The 18,086-nt window shown below is 38.7% G+C and overlaps 1 long non-coding RNA gene across 7 annotated transcripts in view; it reads right to left on the bottom strand.

The window, feature by feature from the left end:
• LOC110211700 (uncharacterized) overlaps positions 1-18,086 on the bottom strand; it is a 158,608-nt gene that overhangs the window by 67,057 nt on the left and 73,465 nt on the right. For 6 of the 7 annotated variants that reach the window (XR_013484835.1, XR_013484837.1, XR_013484836.1 and 3 more), the window contains exon 3: positions 973-1,233. This is a non-coding gene — a long non-coding RNA (uncharacterized LOC110211700). Of the gene's footprint in view, positions 1-806; positions 1,234-18,086 lie in introns of those variants that run through there. The other variant, XR_002325474.2, reaches the window with a different exon arrangement.

Raw genomic sequence — 18,086 nt, forward strand, 5'->3', positions numbered from 1 at the left:
GCCAAGTACAGAAGAAAACAAATATCTATTAGCATGTTCTATCTCCAAAACAAATGAGTATACTGAGGTCTCCTGGGTCATCACCGACACTGAGGCATGAGCTCTTGAGAAATCTCAGGCTGCCATCATATGAGATTTTGTCACACCACTTCAGGTTTTCCTTTAATACAGATGTGTGTTCTGTGTAATTATAATGATCAAACTTGGCCTTCAAGAAGATGGGAGAAAATGCACCTCCTTCCCTTTTTGCACAAGTGGGGACTATGAGTGTGAAACACTACATACTTTGCCAGACTAGGCACTGGTTAGTATGGCTGAGCTGCCTTTCTTCCTTTTTTTGTTTTTGTTACAAGGGAAGGCTCTCCAGGAAGCAGGTGAGACTGGATATATGAAAATTAAGGTGATGCAAAAAAAAAAAAGGCTATCAATAAAATTTTGATTAAAAAAAGCCAAGATGTATTCCAAAGATAGTTAAAAGACAGAATAACAAGAAAAAAAATCCTGTAACACCAACTTTAGGGGGAAGGGGTGTCAGGGGAAGGTCTCTACAGACAGCTCTTGTCACAGTTTATAGTCAGCAGTCAGTCTGAGAAATGGTTGGGTGGGGAACTTGTGTCTGCCCAATGTCCCCTGGAGACCAGCAGGTGTAGCAATATGTTAATCTAGTGCAAATTTGCTCTTCAACATGGCTGTTATCAGACTTTTGATAAATCATTAATCAAATACACCATAAAAAGATAACATGTTCAGAACTTGGCTGTAAAGATCCAAGCTAAAACATTAAATAAACCTGTCTTTGGGATTGCTTCAGAGCACAGAAACAAACGCAAGTTTATTAGGTCTAGTTCTGACAGAAACAAAAATATAGTCCCTCCCAAATAAGTAGATGTTAAAATTCACTTCTGCAGCAATCCATAAGTGTGGCTGGATTCTCACCCACTTAAGTCTGGTTTAGAACATAAATATTTCTACCTAATTGAAAGCCAGACAGCAACAGTTCCTCTGATGTTCAAAGGTCCAAGTCAGTCAGGTCCGAGGCCTGGGACAGGAAAGCCATTTATCCATCTGCCTAGGAAATGAGACAGAACCATCTTGTCGGGGCACAGGCTGCCATGCTAAGCTGTCTGGTGGTCAATGAAAAGACAGAGCAATCAAGTCTGCGCTCCATGATGCCGTCTGGGTGTATCTGAGTCAGCATCTGTTTACACGCTCACTGGTACCATCAGCTGGACCCTGAAAGGAAATTTCAAAGCAAGAGCTTTTAAGGAAACATGCTCAGTATGGTTTTCACAAGCATATAAGGACTCACAGTGCTCCCTCTGACCCACAGTAACATGATCTGCCATGGGGGGAGGGGAAGGGTTGGGGGGAGTCAACAGATCACAAGAACTGCTCTAAAGGAGGAGAGTATTCCATAGATGTATTTGTCTAGAAATTAATCACTAATACTAGTCCTTCCTTCTCTTTAAGGCACATTGTGGACCTAGAGTCCACAAATGAAAGAAAAAAAATACATCTTTATTTCAATATAATTGATTTCCTTTGTAATCTTACATATTTTATTTTACGCATTTTAAAACATTCTGAAGAGTTCACAGGATTTGCCAAAGGAATCTATGACACAAGAAAGGTTAAGAACCTCTGTTTTAGAGGATGGCTGGGATCTGAAGATTCTAGTCCCAGCAAAGGCCTAACTAAAAACTGACAAAGAAGTGACTAGAATATTAAAAGTAGGGACTGATGGGAGAAACATGCCCAAAAGACTTGGTTGCACTGTCAACCTCTGAGGTATTTTATCAGACCTGGTTTCTTCTGTTATCAACATCTCCACTAATTGATACCTGGCAGCTCTTTCCCTGTCCCCCCCCCTTCATTCCCAAAGCTAGCTTTGAGCTACAGAACAAAGAACTGGCTCTCACTTTACCTTCTTACTCTTGCTCTCAAAAGACGAAAGAGGGAAGAGCAAGGAAGCTACTGGGTTGCAACCTGCCTGGAAGCTCTCTTGGGAGTCAAATATCTTAGTTATATGCACAGACTTTCCAGAGAAGCTGGTTAAGAGACTTCTCAGGTGAAAATTAGAAGAAAGGGCTGAAACTGGGTCAAGAAACAGTAACTTCAATCGTTCATTCTCACCTCATAAACTGTGAGTCAACAGGGAAACCCAAAGGCCTGGTGAATAATGACTTATTTTTCAGTCAGTCAGGTAACGCCATCTATGTATGCATGACTCCATTTCAGTCACTATAATAGCTAACAGAAGTACACAGCTTTATTACTGACCATATATTAGCTCAAAATCAGTGTGAATCAGCAAATGGCCTTAGGATCTGGTTTCCATCCCCCAAATGATGTCCTAATACATTCTAGGACTTTGTCATGAATTAAAAATCTCACTGGCATGTAATTTGCAGGCTCCATCCTTCTCCCCCCCCCATTTTTTTTCGTGGGGGAAGGGGTTCTACAGGTGAGGTGGAGGGAATAGGAATCAGGATATCTGCCCTCGTTCAGTGCTGAGACATTGTTCCTATTGTCCATAACTTTTCAAATATGACTGACAGCTACTCAGCAATCATCTGTAGATTTATTCATTTAGTTTCAACTAATCTTCCATCAGAAGAGAAAAATCTCCTTGGAAGAAAAATAGCAACAAAAATAAGAAGTGTGTAATTCTTTCTCTCCATCATCTGCTCTCATCCCATTGATCCCAAGCAGTAGTCCTCTCCTTTTTCTGATCCTCCTCTTGCTCCCAACACAGATCAAGAAAATTTTTCTGTTGTTCTTTATATTCAGAGCCAACCTCCACCAATTCTGAGATTCAGTGCTCTTAACAGTATTCTTACAGAACTACGCCTCTCTAAAATACTCCTTTCCTGTTTACTGCCTTTACTTCCGTCTTTTATATATCTTTTTAAAACACTAACTTTAAAAATCATTTGGTTCCCAGAGAAGCTATGTGGGTCTCTTTAGTTGGCTCCCCCTTTTCTCCCTCATCATGGTCTCTGTGCTTGTGTTCTCAGAATTTCATTTTTGAAAGTCTCCCATGTCTCTTGTTCCAATTTCCTCTGTCAAATTTTAGACCATGGAATCCCACCTGATTCCATTTCTCTGAACATTTTGAAATCTGCTTTCCAAATTCTAGGGAAATATGTTTGGTTTTCCTCTCCTTATTCATTATAAATTCTAAGATGGAGTGACCATTTCCCTCCACGGTTCCCATCATTTCTACTTCAGCAGCCAATTCTTCCTTGTTGGTCCAGAATGAGATGTAAAAGTATAGTTCCCTTGGTTGTGGGGTTTTTTTTTTACCTTTTGAATAATAAAATTATCATTAAAGGAAGTAAAAAATTGATTAGCTCTTCTATTTTTGGCAGAGGAAGCTACAATATATATTCAAACAGTTTCTGTACCAGGCCTCCACCGCAGCTTTGTGATGTGTTTCCTGAACATCTCATCAATTTTCTCCTCCTATTCAGAAGGGGGTCTATAACGTACTCCATCAAGAATATAGTTTCAATCTTTTTTCACCACTCTACCACGCTTCTCCATTAAATTTCTAGATTTCCTCACAAGTTAATCTTTTCAAAACACACTGCTACACCACTGACCCTTCCTGTTGTTTTTTAAAATAAGTTATAACCTTCCATATCTATATTTCAGAGTCACTAGTTCCATCACTTTATTATCTAAATTTTGAGCTTCTGAGTAAAGGCACATTTGAGGCCATGAGTTTTACTGCTGGTTCTCTTTTTATATATTATGTCCAATGACTTACTGGACCTTTCCACTGATTCTTCCTATGATAACAGCTACTTTTTCTGTATATTTGGGCATTTTTTTCTCTCTTACCCTTCAATTTTAGTTTAAAATACTTTTGGTCTGATTTGCAAAACTGTTTCTTCCTTAAGCCAACTTTAACTCAGAGCAAATGAGGGTAAAGTTCTTAAGAAGCAACACAAACCAAAACAGGTAAACTACAGCTTTAGACATGGATATTTATTTGTGAGTTCCTGGCTAAGAGTCTTGTTATTAAATACACAAGTAAAATAAACCTTGATCCTTCCATTTCCTACAAAAAGATTCGGAAGCAAAAAGACTAGGAATAGAGAGACTGGGGATCAAAGCCCACCTCTGGCATTAAATGTTACATGGTTATAGTTGCTTTGGACAAAGGCACCTTTTCTCAATCTTCTGTGATGTGTGGGACAAGTGTGGATCCCTCTTCCTGTTCACAAAGATTGTGCAGAAACATGAGCAACTGTGATACCAGAACTCTCCTGCTATTCCATCTTCATGCACACTAAAGTCGATGGCCTGTGCATTCCCTCTCTGATCTTGACCTCCCTTTTTCACTGCACTCTCACTTTTGGACTTTGACACAAAGATAAACAAAGGCTTACAGATCACGTTACACAGATAAGTTGTTTCAATAACATTACCTCTTCCTAATATTTTCCCAAGACCATGTTAATTTCTATAGCTTCAGAAATCTCAACAGCCAGACAAAAAAAATTATCTTTTGGCTATTCTGAATAAAGCAGAGGTTTCTAAGATTTGCTAATTTTCTCCTTAAGACATGTACACTTCAAAGCAACAAGAGATTAAACAAAGGCAAAGAGCTAACTAGGATGAGTAAGAGAGAGAAAGCTGCTAATGGTCAGAAGTTCTCACTGAGTGAGTAGAGAATCTAGGCATGGGAATCAGGGCATCCACTTCTATTACTGGTTCTTTCATTGACATGGATGACCTCAGGTAAGATACTTCACTTGAGGGCAAACACACCTGCCTGGCAAAAAGAAAATAAGAATAGTACGTGCCCTTCTTAAGAGAAAAGATGTTTTTTAAATGGGAACAACAGTACTGGTACTGTAGCCTAAAGGTATCATGAAAACATTAAAACTATTACGGTGAGTCAGAAACTTTCTCTACTTGACTGTGGATTCTGCCTTTAATGAGGTGCCAAGGGATATGCTATATGAGTCATGATTGTCCTTCCTAATATCAACTTCAAGGTTTAGGGATATGCTCTAGGTGTTGCAGTGGATAAAGCACCAGGCCTGCAATCAAGAAAACCTGTGTTCAAGTTCAGCCTCAGATACTTACTAGCTGTGTGACCCTAGGCAAGTTACTTAACCCTGTTTGCCTCTGTTTCCCCAATCTATAAAATGGGAATAACAATAGCACCTGCCTCCCAGGGTCGTTGTGAGGATTATGTGATGACACACACAGGACTTTGCAAACTTTAAAGCTATCATTATTGATAAAACACTGTTATTTCCTCCAAAAAGTCCATTACAATAAAATTATTATCTCATGTTTATATAGTATTTTAAGGTTTGCTCAAAACCCTCTGTGCAAGTATCATTCCCATTACATGGATGAGGAAATCCATGCTCAGACACGTCAAGTTACTCTTACAGTAAATGTCAGAGTTAAGATTTGAACTCAAATCCTTTGACTCCAAGACTAGGGGGTGCTCTTTTTGCTACTGTTTGTTACTTTTTAAAAAATGTAATAATTATTTTCCTGAAATTATTGGTGTTTTCAACCTATATCTGGTGAAATTTTGTCAAGAGTTGGTTCCCTTCTTATCTATACATCTGCCCTTTGAATAACTTACTCTCTTGGAATACACCTGAGAACCAGAAAGAAAACCCCAAAGACCTTTATGCAGCCAAAAGAGATGCTACAAAACTCATGCGCAAACAGATACCAGACTCAAGAGAGTCATCCACGCCCTCAGGCAGAGTCACTTTACTTTTACTTTAGATAAGCTCCTTTATCCAGAGGTTCACTAACCACAAAGGATTACAGTAAGGTTATACGTACAAAAACACTACCCTATAGTAGACACAGGAACTGGTGGCATTAGCATTTTTACCTTAATAGCCGCTTCTTAAAGAAGTTTACAAAGGGCGTTCAAAGTGATATCCAAGTCCCTAATAAAAAAGGCTAAGTCTTCAACAGAATACATTTAAGGCAGGAAAGTCTACAACCGTTTTTAAAAAGATTTCCATGAGGAATTATTAAAAATAAAAGTGTTTGGGTATGTAAAGGTCTATTTCAATTATCTGGAAATTTCAATTATGTGGAATGACTTATTTCTTTCAATGCTGATTAATGAAGGGTTGCTATATTTTACTGTGGTCTGGTCTAACTTTCCCTTAGAGCAACAACTCTTCTGTCCCTGAAATAAGTTATGTTTGTTTCAGGAGCCTTTCGTTGGTTCTATCAGCTTGACAAATGGCTTGTGGTTTGGAGGGTTAGGTATCCATGGAGTAAGCACATACACGTGGAGGTAGGCGGGTAAGATAAGTCACCTGAGTTACAGGACCATACATGTAGAGCTAGAAGAATTCTCAGACATTACTTACTTGTTCTAATCTCCTCATTTAGGAATCATTTGCAAAAAAGGCCTTCAAGTATGTTACTTTGGTATTACCCTGGCCTCGGCCATTGTGCCTAAATCTGGGCCATCCCAAAGCAGACAAGATAAAGTAAGAAGTGTCTTTCAGATCCAGAATGAAGATTCTACCACTGACTGAAGTTAAGGGACATGTTCCTAGGTGGAGACAGTGAAAATCCCATCCTTCAGTTAACCAACCATTTATGAAGCCCACAGTGCTTTGTTCTAGGAATGCAAAGTCAAAACAGAAGTCTCTGCCCTCAAGGAGCTTACATGTGTATTGGAAGGAAACAATACATGTATTAGTTAAATAAGAAGTGCTAAAAACCAGGGATAAAGAAAGGACTCTTATAGGAAGTGACTTGAGCTAGCTCCCAAGAAGGAGAGATGAGGAAGGGGAATATTTTAAGTTGGGGGGTGGGGGGGTAGGGGGGGTAGGAGGGGGCCCGCGGGGCACAGCATGCCACCTAAGCAAAGGCACAGAGATGGGAGACAGACCATATGGAGAAGAACAAGTAGGCTACTTGGCTGAGGTGTAGACTGAAGGTGAAAGAAAGATGGGTGCTCAGCCTTCAAAGACAGGCTGGAGTCAGATTTTGAAGGGCTTTAAATGCCAATACGAAGAAGATATATTTTATCTTCAAAACAATGAGGAGCCACTTAGAGGTTCTTGGTAAAGGGAATGGCACAGTCAGACCCATGCTTTCAGAATATCAATTTGTCAGACTGTAAAAGATGAACTGGATAGGGGAGAGACAGGATATAAGGAGACCAATTAGGAGGCTACTACAGCTACACAGCCCCTGTGTGCAAGGGCACAATGGCAGGACTCAGGGTAATGGTGATGTGAACTGAGAAAAGGGGCCAGATACAAAAGACGTAGAAGCAAAATCCAGAAGAACCAGCAACCAACAAGAGAGGGCCTGTGGGAGAGAAGAGCCCCAGTGCGGGACTGGGTAAATGGAAGGGTAGTAGTGAACAAACATGTGCACCAAGAGAAACCAAACGGTAAATATATTTGAGCAATTAAAATACTGTGATGAAGTGTTTACATTCTAATTAGGGGAAAAGAAACAAATGTCTCTTTCAGAACCCTATGTCTTCAAGGTTCATAGAGGAAATTAAATGAGAAAAACAGAGGGACTAGGGAAGATTCTGTTCTGTTTTGATAGTCTGAAGACCGAAAAGAAAAGCGAGGAGGAAAAAATAAATATGCTAGAGAAGAATGGAGGGAAAAGGGGGTGGAAAGTGCTATTTCTCATAATCAAGTCACAGAGAAGAGCAAATAAAGGGAGAAGGATGAGGGGAACAGGTACCACATGAACCCCACTCTTACCTGAAACAGACAAAGGAGGGTTGAAAACACATATAAGTTTGGATAGTGAGGGGGAGATTAAAAAGGAAAAGAGCATAAGAACTGTTGATCAGGGATCAGGGAAGACAGCTGAGGCAACTGAAAGCCTAAGCAGAATGCTTCAATAACAGATCACTAATGCTTAACACACTCCTTTTCCTCTATTTTCTTCCCCTTCATAAAGAGAGGGAGAGAGGCAAAAAGAAGGTATAAGAGGATAGGATGCTGAGAAATACCCAATTAATAATCATAACTATGAACACGAATGGGATAAACTCAACTATAAAAGGGAAGATGACAGCAGTAACAAAGCAGAAGCCAAAAATATGTTGTTTACAAGAAATGTACTTGAAACTGATATGCAGACAGAGTTAAAATAAGGAATTGGGGAGGAAAATCTATTATGCTTCAGATGAACTAAAAAAAGCAGGGACAGTAGTATATGAATGTAATGGAATACGATTGTTTCATAAGAAATGATCAGTGGGTGGACTTTAGAAAACCTGGAAAGACTTACATGAACTGATGCTGAGTAAAGTGAGCAGAACCAGGAGAACATTGTACATGGTAACAGCCACATTATGTGATGACTGACTTTGATAGACATGGCTCTTCTCAGCAATGCAAGGGTCTAAGACAACTCCAAAAGACTAATGATAGAAAATGCTATTCACATCCAGAAAAAGAACTATGGAGTCTAAATAGAGATGGAAGCATACTATTTGCTTTTTTTTATTTCTTCTTTCTCGTGGTTTCTTCGATTGGTTCTAATTCTCCTTTACAACATGACTAATGTGAAAATGCTTAATATGAATGTATATATAAAGACTATATCAGATTGTATGCCATCTTGGGGAGGTGGGAGGGAAGGAAGAGGGGGATTTAGAATTCAAAATCTTATGGAACTGGATGTTGAAAACTAAAAATAAATAAATTAATAAGAAAAAAAAGGGGATAGCAACAATGACCTTAGACAAAGCAACAGTAAAGAAATGCTTGGGAAAGCTACATTACACTTAAAAGCACCACAGACAGTGAATTCAATTATATATATATATACATATGTATGTGTGTGTGTGTGTATGTGTGTGTATGTATACAGATATGTGTGCACACGCACATGAGTTCATGTGTACTAAATGGGAAAGCATATAAGTACCTAGAGGAAAAGTTAAGTGAAGTAAAGAGATAAAAGAGATAGTAAAACTGTAATAGCTGGGTACCTCAATGAAACCCTTTTAGATCTAGACAAATCTAACAAAAATATAACGAAGCTAAGGATCTGAAGACAATTTTAGAAAAGTTAGTTATGATAAGTCTCTGGCAATTACTGAATAGGAAAAGAAAGGTATATATAAATTTCTTAGCTGTGCATGGCACCTTAACAAAAACTGACCATGTGCTAGGGTAGAATCTCTCAAACAAATGCAGAAAAACAAAAATACTGAACACATCCTTTATTGACCACAATGAAATACAAATAATGTTCAATGAAGTGCATTTGAAGAAAGGAAACTTAATTGGAGACTAAATATTCATAAAGAATTGGTAGGTCAGAGAAGAAATCATAGAAACAATACATAATTTCATGAAATAAATGACAATGAGACAATATAACAAAACATTTTAGAAGTGCCAAAGCAGTCCAGGGAGAGGGGAAAATGGGAGATCTTTATTTCTAAACACTTCCATCAACAAAGGAAAGGACAAACCAATAAAGTAGGAATAAATAAAGATTTTAAAAACCTCAGAAAATAGCACATTAAGAAATACTAAACACCAAATATAAAGTCTAAAAATCAAAAAATATATTAACAAAATTGAAAGGAAAAAACCTACATTCAATTAATAAATAAAACTAGCACCTTTATTTGGGAAGGGAGGGGAGCTAATCAAATAGATAAATCATTAGGGAGGCTAATTTTTAAAGGGAAATGAAATTGTTAGTATCAAAAATTAAAAATGAAGAATTCACAGCAAATGAAGATGAAATAAAAGAAGTTACAGGAAATTATTTTGTCTGCTTATATGGCAACACAAATTATAACTTAAATGAAATGGATAAATATTTATAAAAATAAAAAATACCCAGATTAACAGAATAAGAAATATAAAATTTAAATAAACCAATCTCAGAAAAATAAACCGAATAAGCCATAAATTCCTAAAGAAAAAATTTCAAGACCAAAATAGATTTTCAAGTTAAGTGTATCAAATATTGAAAGAATAATTGATTTTTATGCTACACTGTTCACAAAAAAAAACAGGAAGAGATTCTACTAAATTCCTTCTATGAAATGACTATGGTCTTGATATCTCAACTAAAGAAAGCTACAAAGCAATATTCCAAAAGAATATTAATGCAAAAATATTAAATGTTAGCAAAGAGGCCATAAGAACCACCATATTAAAAAGGTTATAAACTATGACAAAGTTGGAATTATACAAGGAGTGATAATTGCTGGAGGGGCTATGGGAAGTCAGATATACTAATGCATTGTTGGTGGAAAAGTGGTCTAACTATTGTGGAAAGCAATTTGCAGCTATACCCCAAAAGTCAGTGAACTTGGACATATACCCCAAAGAGACCAAAGGCATAGAGAAAAATATTTGTAGCAGTATTTCCTGCTGTAACAAAGAAATGGAAACAAGATGGGTGCCCATTTATTAAGGAATGGCTGAACAAATTATTGCCATAAATGTAACAGTATATTATTCCCCATAAGAAATGAGGAAATTAACAAATTCAGAGAATTCTGGGAGAACCCGTACAAACTGATACAGAATGAAATAAGCAGAACAATTTATACAATGAGTACAAAGTTGTAATGGAAAATAAACATGAAAGACCTAAGAACTATGATCCACAAACTTAATAATCAAAACCCCAAGAGACAAGAGATGACAAATTATGCCCCCCTCCCCCCACTTCTTGACAGAGGTGACTGACCAGAGGTAAAGAATGAGACATATATTTTTTTGCATGACTATACTTATTTTTTGTAAGGGAGGGCTTTTGAGGGGAGGGGAAGAGTTAGGATAGTGACAGTACACTAAAAAATAGAAGAAAAGAGCATCAATGAATTATTAAAAAAAATGCAAAGGGAGCAAAAGTTCATTCAGAAGGTGACACCGACAAGTTGGATAGTGTTGGAACTACCATGCTAAATTTAAAATATTTTTAAAAATAACCCTAAGCTGTATAAATAAATTGTGATTTGTGTTTTCATATGTAGTCCTCTTTTTTTTCTGTTGTTCTTTGCATAGGGAAATGTTTGTATCTGTTGATGTTGTCTAATTCACAATGATGAAAAGGAGAATTTTAAAGCAAATCTTCAATCTAGAGCGGACAGATTCTTGGGGTATTTCCAGCCCAGTCAACTCGAGGTTCCCTGAAGGTGGTGAACAAACTGACTCAGAATTCACACAAGCACTAAGTACGAAGTGCTAGTGATACAAAAAACCCTGCCCAGAAAGAGCTTACATTCTAGTGGAGGGAAGACATAGAAACAAATAAGTAACATAAATTAATTGTTAGGCAAGAGCCACTAACATTTGGAAGAACCAGAAAAAAAGCATCATGTAGAGACATGGCACCCAAGCTAAAACTGGAAGAGAGCTAGGCATTGTAACAGACAGAGAGGAGGGAGAGTATTTCAGATATAGAGGAGAACATGTGCAAAAGGACAGAAGCACAAGATGCAATGCTGCTAGGTTTGGAGAATAAGCTAGCAGGCCAGTTTAGCTGGAGATTGTTTTATCAAATCACACAAGAGATTTCATCAAATGCTTCAATAAAATCTACATACATTATAGTATTTCCTTGATCTACTCATTTAGTAACTCTATTAAAAAGTTAGACTGGCATGGCTTGATTTTTTTTGCATGGAATAGTATTTTGGTTTTTTCCAATTACATGTAAAAATAGTTTTCAACATTCATTTTTCTAAGATTTTGAGTCCCAGATTTTTCTCCCTCCCTCCCTTACCTTCCCCTGTCCCAAAATGCCAAGCAATAAGATATAGGCTATACATGTACAATCACATTAAATATATTTCCACATTAGTCATGTTGTGAAAGAATCAGAACAAAAGAGAAAAACCACAAGAAAGAAAAAACAAAAAGGCAAAAATAGTACGCTTCGATCCGCATTTAGATTCTGCAGTTCTTTCTCTGGATGTGGATAGCATTTTTCATTACAAGTCTTTTGGGATTGTCTTAGATCATTGTATTGCTGGGAAGAGCTGAGACTGTCATAGTTGATCATGGCACAATATTGTTGTTACTGTGTATAATGTTCTGCTGGTTCTGCTCATTTCACTCAGCATCAGACCATATAAGTCCTTCCAGGTTTTTCTGAAGTCAGCCTGTTCATCATTTCTTATAGCACAATAGCATTCCGTCACATTCATATACCACAACTTGCTCAGCCATTCCCCGACTGATGAAACTAAGTTGGCTCTTAGTGAACACTCTTTCTTTTCCAAATGTTCAATAACCATCTCTTTAGTAATCTATTCTAGAATTCTACCAGGAATTGAAGTCAAACTCACTGGCCTATAGTTTGCAGAAACCATTCCCCTCCTTTTTTTTTTTTTTGAAAATTGATACATTTGCTTTCTCTAAACCTGCAGTAGCTTTCCCATTTCTTCACACTTTTCAAATAATGCACTAACAATGGTTCAATAAATATACTTCTTTTGAGGTTCCCTTTCTATTTTTGGTGACCCTCCCTTGCTGGCTTCATTGATATGTCACTGAACTGACATCAAGAGGCTTCAGGTTTGCTCACTCTGCCACTCCCATTTTAACCACTTTCCTTTCTTTTCCTTTTCCCTCTTCTCCATTCTTTCCTTCTTCCAGGCCTGTACCTGGGTTCTTTAAGGTTATCTATATTGCTCACAAGTGAGTTGTTTTTAGGTATTTTTGTTTTGGAAAAAAAGCTTCTGTAACATTCCAGGAATAAGTGGCAGCCAGTGAAAAGGCAAGGAGATGGGAGATATGAGTGTCATTCATACAGGTCTGTAGGAGACCAGTTTGGCTGAACTATAGATTGCATGAAGGAGAGTAACAGGTAACAAGGATAGAAAGGTAGGATGTGGCACGGCTGTGAAGCATTTTAAATGCCAGTAGTATACACCTGCCCCTAGAGGCTGATAAGTTTAAGAAGGGATATTAGCAAACACTTAGTATTCCTTATTTTCCAGATAAGGAAACTGAGGCCTAGACCTACACTTTAGGAAACTCACTTTGGCAATACTGTAGAGATTGGAATGGGGTACACAGAAAGACTTGAGGAAGGGAGACCAACTAATAAAGTACTGCAATAGTTTAGGTCAGAGATGAAATTAGAGTGGTGGTTGTGTGATATAGAGAGGGAGATGTATACATGAGGTACTGTGGAGACAGAATCAACAAGATTTGGCAACTGAAGGAATATATAGTGTGGGCAAGGGTGAGGAGTTGAAAATAACAGTCAAGTAGGTGGTGCAGTAGACAGAATGCAGAACTTGGAGTCAGAAAGACCTGAGTTCAAATCTGACCTCAGATGCTTACTAGCTGTGTGACCCTGAGTAGGTCACTTAACTTCTGTCTGTTTCAGTTTCCTCATCTATAAAATGGGAATAATAATAATAGTACCTACCTCCCAGAGTTGTTGGAAGGATAAAATGAGATAACACATGTGAAGTACTTTGCAAAGCTTAAAACATGATATAAATACTAGCTATCATTATCAACACCATCATCATCATCATCATCATTATCATTATACCGAGTTTGAGAATCTGGGTGAATGGGAAGCATGGTAAAGCTCCATCAAAAATAGGGAAATCTGGAAAAGGGGTACACTTTTGAAGAAAAGATAATGAGTTCTGTTTTGCACATATTGAGTTTGAGATGCCTATAGGACATCTAGTTTGACCCTTTTATAAGATGGTTATGTGGCATGTGGTTATGTGGAAAGATGAAGAGTAGATACACAGATCTGGGAGTTATTTGCATAGAGATGATAATTAAACCAATGAGAGCTGATGAGTTCATTAAGAGAACTCCACTGCAGCAAAACATGTAGGGCTACGTGTCTGGTGGGTAACAATAAGGATTTCTTTTAGGTCTGAGTTGCACTTGATGGCCCCTCAGGGTCCTTCAACTCTGAAATTCTGTGATTCTGTGAAGTGGGAAAACTAGTGACTGGAAAAGTATCTTCTCTAGCTCTAAATCTTTCTTAAGACAAATGATAATAGGATGCCCTGGACTCCTAACATTGACCTTTTCCCACAGTAGTGGCAAAGATAACTTTCTACTCACTAAAACCATATTTGGATCAGAGCCAAAAGAAAGTACCTTGAAGGGAAAGAGGGCAGGAATCCCCATCTACTGCTGAGGAAGAGTAAAGCACTAAAGACAGTTTCAATTCAATTAAGGGCCTCTTGTGCGCAAGTGAAAAATAGAAACAGTAGTGAATCCGGTATAAAAATGGAAGGCAGGAGTGTTCTCTGGGGTTTTACTCTAATGCCATAGAGGCTGATTTGATCCAATGATTCACACAGACTAATCTTTCCTCCCTAGCACTGGAAAAATCAAATGGCTTCTCCTCAGACCCAGGGAAAATTTAAAGAGGATTCACTACACTAGCCAAAAAGGAAGAAGGGTCACTTCCAATGTCCTTAGCAAAGAACACCCTCTGTTCCTCCCCTGGTATACTCCCAGGTTTTCTTCTTCCTCCCATCCATCAGGGAAGCAGCAGCTGTAGCTGTGGTACTTAACCTCCCCATGAACCATTATGTCTTTGATATAGTCACACAAGTTATGCCTGTGTCTGCCAGGCTCTTTAACACATAGGAACAAAGAGGATGAGAACCTCTGGCCCTTCAGAAACACATGCCAAGGAAGGTAGGCATGCAGAGGGAATGAAGAATGAAGGTTGTAAGGAGAGGGGCAGGGGTAGAATGCCTTAGGGAACACACTTGCAGCATTTCAACGTTGGTTACCCAGCAACATGCAACAACCCTGCCCATCACCCTTTGGCCCAGAGATCTGGGGTTTGGCTTGGAGCAGCCTATGTAAATATAGAGATGCCTCCCAGTAACAAATTCTCAGGGGGGGAAAAAAAGATCCTTTGGACAGAAAAACAAATCGGGGGAAGCCGGGTCACTTCTGCTTCAGAGTATGGGCAGCTGGAGACAAGGCAGCAGAAGGACTTTAGTGACCTGGTCACCTGGGAACAGGAGAAGAGCCATGAGTGCCACAGCCCAGTAAGCCAGGCAGAACGTCCATCCTGCTCCATAAACGTAAGGGGTATTGGGAACTACCACCTAGAAAGAAGGCAGGGAGAGAATTTGTTCCCAGGTATAGTAGGCATGAAATAAAGAAGGCTTCCTATATTGTTTCTAACTCAGGTCAATAAGTTTATAACAACAAAGCATGTCACTGGAACCCAACTTCATCAAAAGTAGAATATCCCAAGAATTATTATCCAGTTAGCCAGGTTCTCTGACTTTATAATCATGAATTAACTAATAATCCAGACAGTCACCTGACAGCCAATGCTAACTCCTGGCCAGTACTGTATCTCTGCTGTTCAGTCACATACACAATACAAGATGCCCGCCCTGCAACAGAGTAGAGTTGTTTGCAGAGGCTCAGAATTTGGGGGGGAGGGATTGCTGAACATAAGTAAAGGGTGATAAAATAGGAAGAGAGCACTGGATTTGTATCTAGAAGACATGAATTCCAACCTCAGCTCAGCCACTTATTATTTATGTAAACTTAGGTAAGTCGTTTAACCCCTAAAGCCCTCAATTTCTTCCTCTATAAAATGAGGGGTTTAGACTGGAATATATCAAAGGTCCATTCCAACTCTATGCCCATCAATAAACATGTATTAAATGCCTACTATTTATCCTATGAATAATCTACAAGTGGGGAGAATGACAGCATCACTTTGCATTTCTGTAGTACTTAACAAAACTTAACAGTTCTTCAAAAAGGGTTTCTATGTACATTATCTCATTTGATCAGCACAACAGCTGAGTGAAGCAGGTAAATGAGATTTTCCCCATTTAACAGATGTGGAAGCCAAAGCTTCAAGAGTAGAAGCATCTTGCTTACAACCACAGGACTGGTGAGCAGAAGAAAAAGAACCAGAACCAGTTTTCCTTCCTAGATCTTAGAATGTCAGTACTAGAGAGATCTAGTACAACCTCCTCATTTTACAGAGGAGCAAGCAGAGGCCTAGATATAAAAAGCGATTTGTCCAAAGTCATAGAATCAACCAACAAGCATTTACTGAGCACTTAATGTGTAGCAGACACTAAAGATACAAAAAGCAAAATTTAAGTAGACCCTGCCATTGATGAACAGGCAGAAAACACAAACATGGATAGGTATATATAAAATGAATAAGACAATTTTTTTTTCTTGGGGGCAAGGGGTTGCTAGTAGCTCTGGGGATCAAGAAAGGTTTCATGTAGAAGGCGTTGCTTAGGCTAAGTCTAAAAGCAAACTAGAGAATCTAAGCCACAGAATGCTCTCTAGGAAGGAGGATGGAGTGCCACATGTGAAGTACAGCAAGAGGGCCAGCCTGGATGGACTGTTATGTCCATGAATGTAGTGTGTGATGTGACTGGAAAAGCAGCTGGGGACCAGGATGCAAACAGCTTCAAGCATCAAAAGAAGAGCTTATATTTGATCCCAGAGGTAAAGGGGAGCCACTGAAGTTTACTGAGCAGAGGGCTTACATGGTCATGAGAGGAGAATGGACTGAAGTGGAGAGAGATCTGAGACAGGGAGACTAATTAGGAGGCTACTGCAATAGCGCAGGTGATAAGTGAGGAGAGCCTAAAGGAGGGTGGTGGTCAGTATATGGCAGACAGGATGAGATATATATGAGAAAGAAGGTACAGCAACTAACTGGATAGGTGGGGTGAGAATAAGAGCTCAAGGATGACACCAAGGTTGGGAGCATGTAAAAATGAGAGGATTACAGTGTCCTCAGTAAAAAAGAAGTTTTAAAAAGTGTTGGGTTGGGTGGGGCGGGTAGAAGGAGAGAAGACAGTGACTTGTTTTGGACATGTTGAGCTCCAGAGGCCACAAAACTAGTGACAGAGCTGGGACTGATGGTGAGGTCATCTGGTTTCCAGTCCTCTGTGCTTTCAACTACACTAGGCCTGAGCAAGACGTAAGACAGTCTCCTCGGATTTGGAAAAGTTAGAGGCCACACATCACAAAAAAAGATCATTTAAATCAGTGGTGTCAAACTCAAATAGGAATTCCTTTCTACTGGCTACATACTGACTTAGAAAACCACAAATTAACATTATCTATATTGTATTTTTATTTATTTGTTAAACATTTCCCAATTACATCTTAATCTGGCTCAGGTGCTGATCTGGGAGTTTGATACAGCTGATTTATTTCACTGAGTTCTAGGTTAAATCCCAAGATACCAACTTCCTTTCCCTATTATTCCTCAAAAACCCCCATCTCCCCTACACCTTGTGTATCATACTAATACCACACTATTCAGTGGTTATCTGTTTGCTAACACTCTCTGGAGGCTCTGTAAGGAGCAATTGTCTAATTCAAATTGTACAGTGTCAAGGATGGCATATTAATCAAGACTTTTTGGACCAAATACTTCTATGGACAAAGAATTGCCTTCAAATACCAATAAGGGCTATCTCTCAGAGATCAGAGATCAAGATGGTACATTTACAAAGCAAAACACACTCACCTGGATATGAATCATCAGCATTGAAGAGACCTCCCAAAACATGAATGAAATCAGAATATCTAGAAGTAAGGGTACTAAGTCACCACTAGCACATGTATAAAAACTGCATAACATCCCCTGTCCCTCAACCTTGGCCCTGCTGAAACAGAGTACAAGTGGAGGAAAGTGTCTTAGCTTGGAGAACAGGACCTCAGCATACCCGTTCAAAGCAATAATCAAAAACGTTTAGCATCTTAGTAAAGTTAACTCGGACACATAGGAGCTATTAGGGACAATTAGAGGCAGAGGAATCAGCCAGGTTGACATCTGAGTTGAGCAAATCACTCTGACAAAAATACAATGAGCTCTGTCTTCCAGAGACTGCCTTTCAGACACAGATGAGTGGCTGGTCTGAAATAAAAGAAAACATATTCCTATGTGGTATGAAAGGGCTACCCCCACATAATGTAAGAATTGTGGTTAAAATAATCTGCTTCAAGGTTTAGAAGTAAAATGGTATATTTGATGTGTGAGTGTATTTATGGACCCCATTTGAATTACTAGCATCACTTCCATGACATAAATGGGAGAAGGATTTGAGGTTTAGATTAACA

Source organism: Phascolarctos cinereus, unplaced genomic scaffold (genome assembly GCF_003287225.1).
Source record: "Phascolarctos cinereus isolate Bilbo 61053 unplaced genomic scaffold, phaCin_HiC Scaffold_2;HRSCAF=192, whole genome shotgun sequence".
In the NCBI taxonomy this organism is placed as follows: Eukaryota; Metazoa; Chordata; class Mammalia; order Diprotodontia; family Phascolarctidae; genus Phascolarctos; species Phascolarctos cinereus.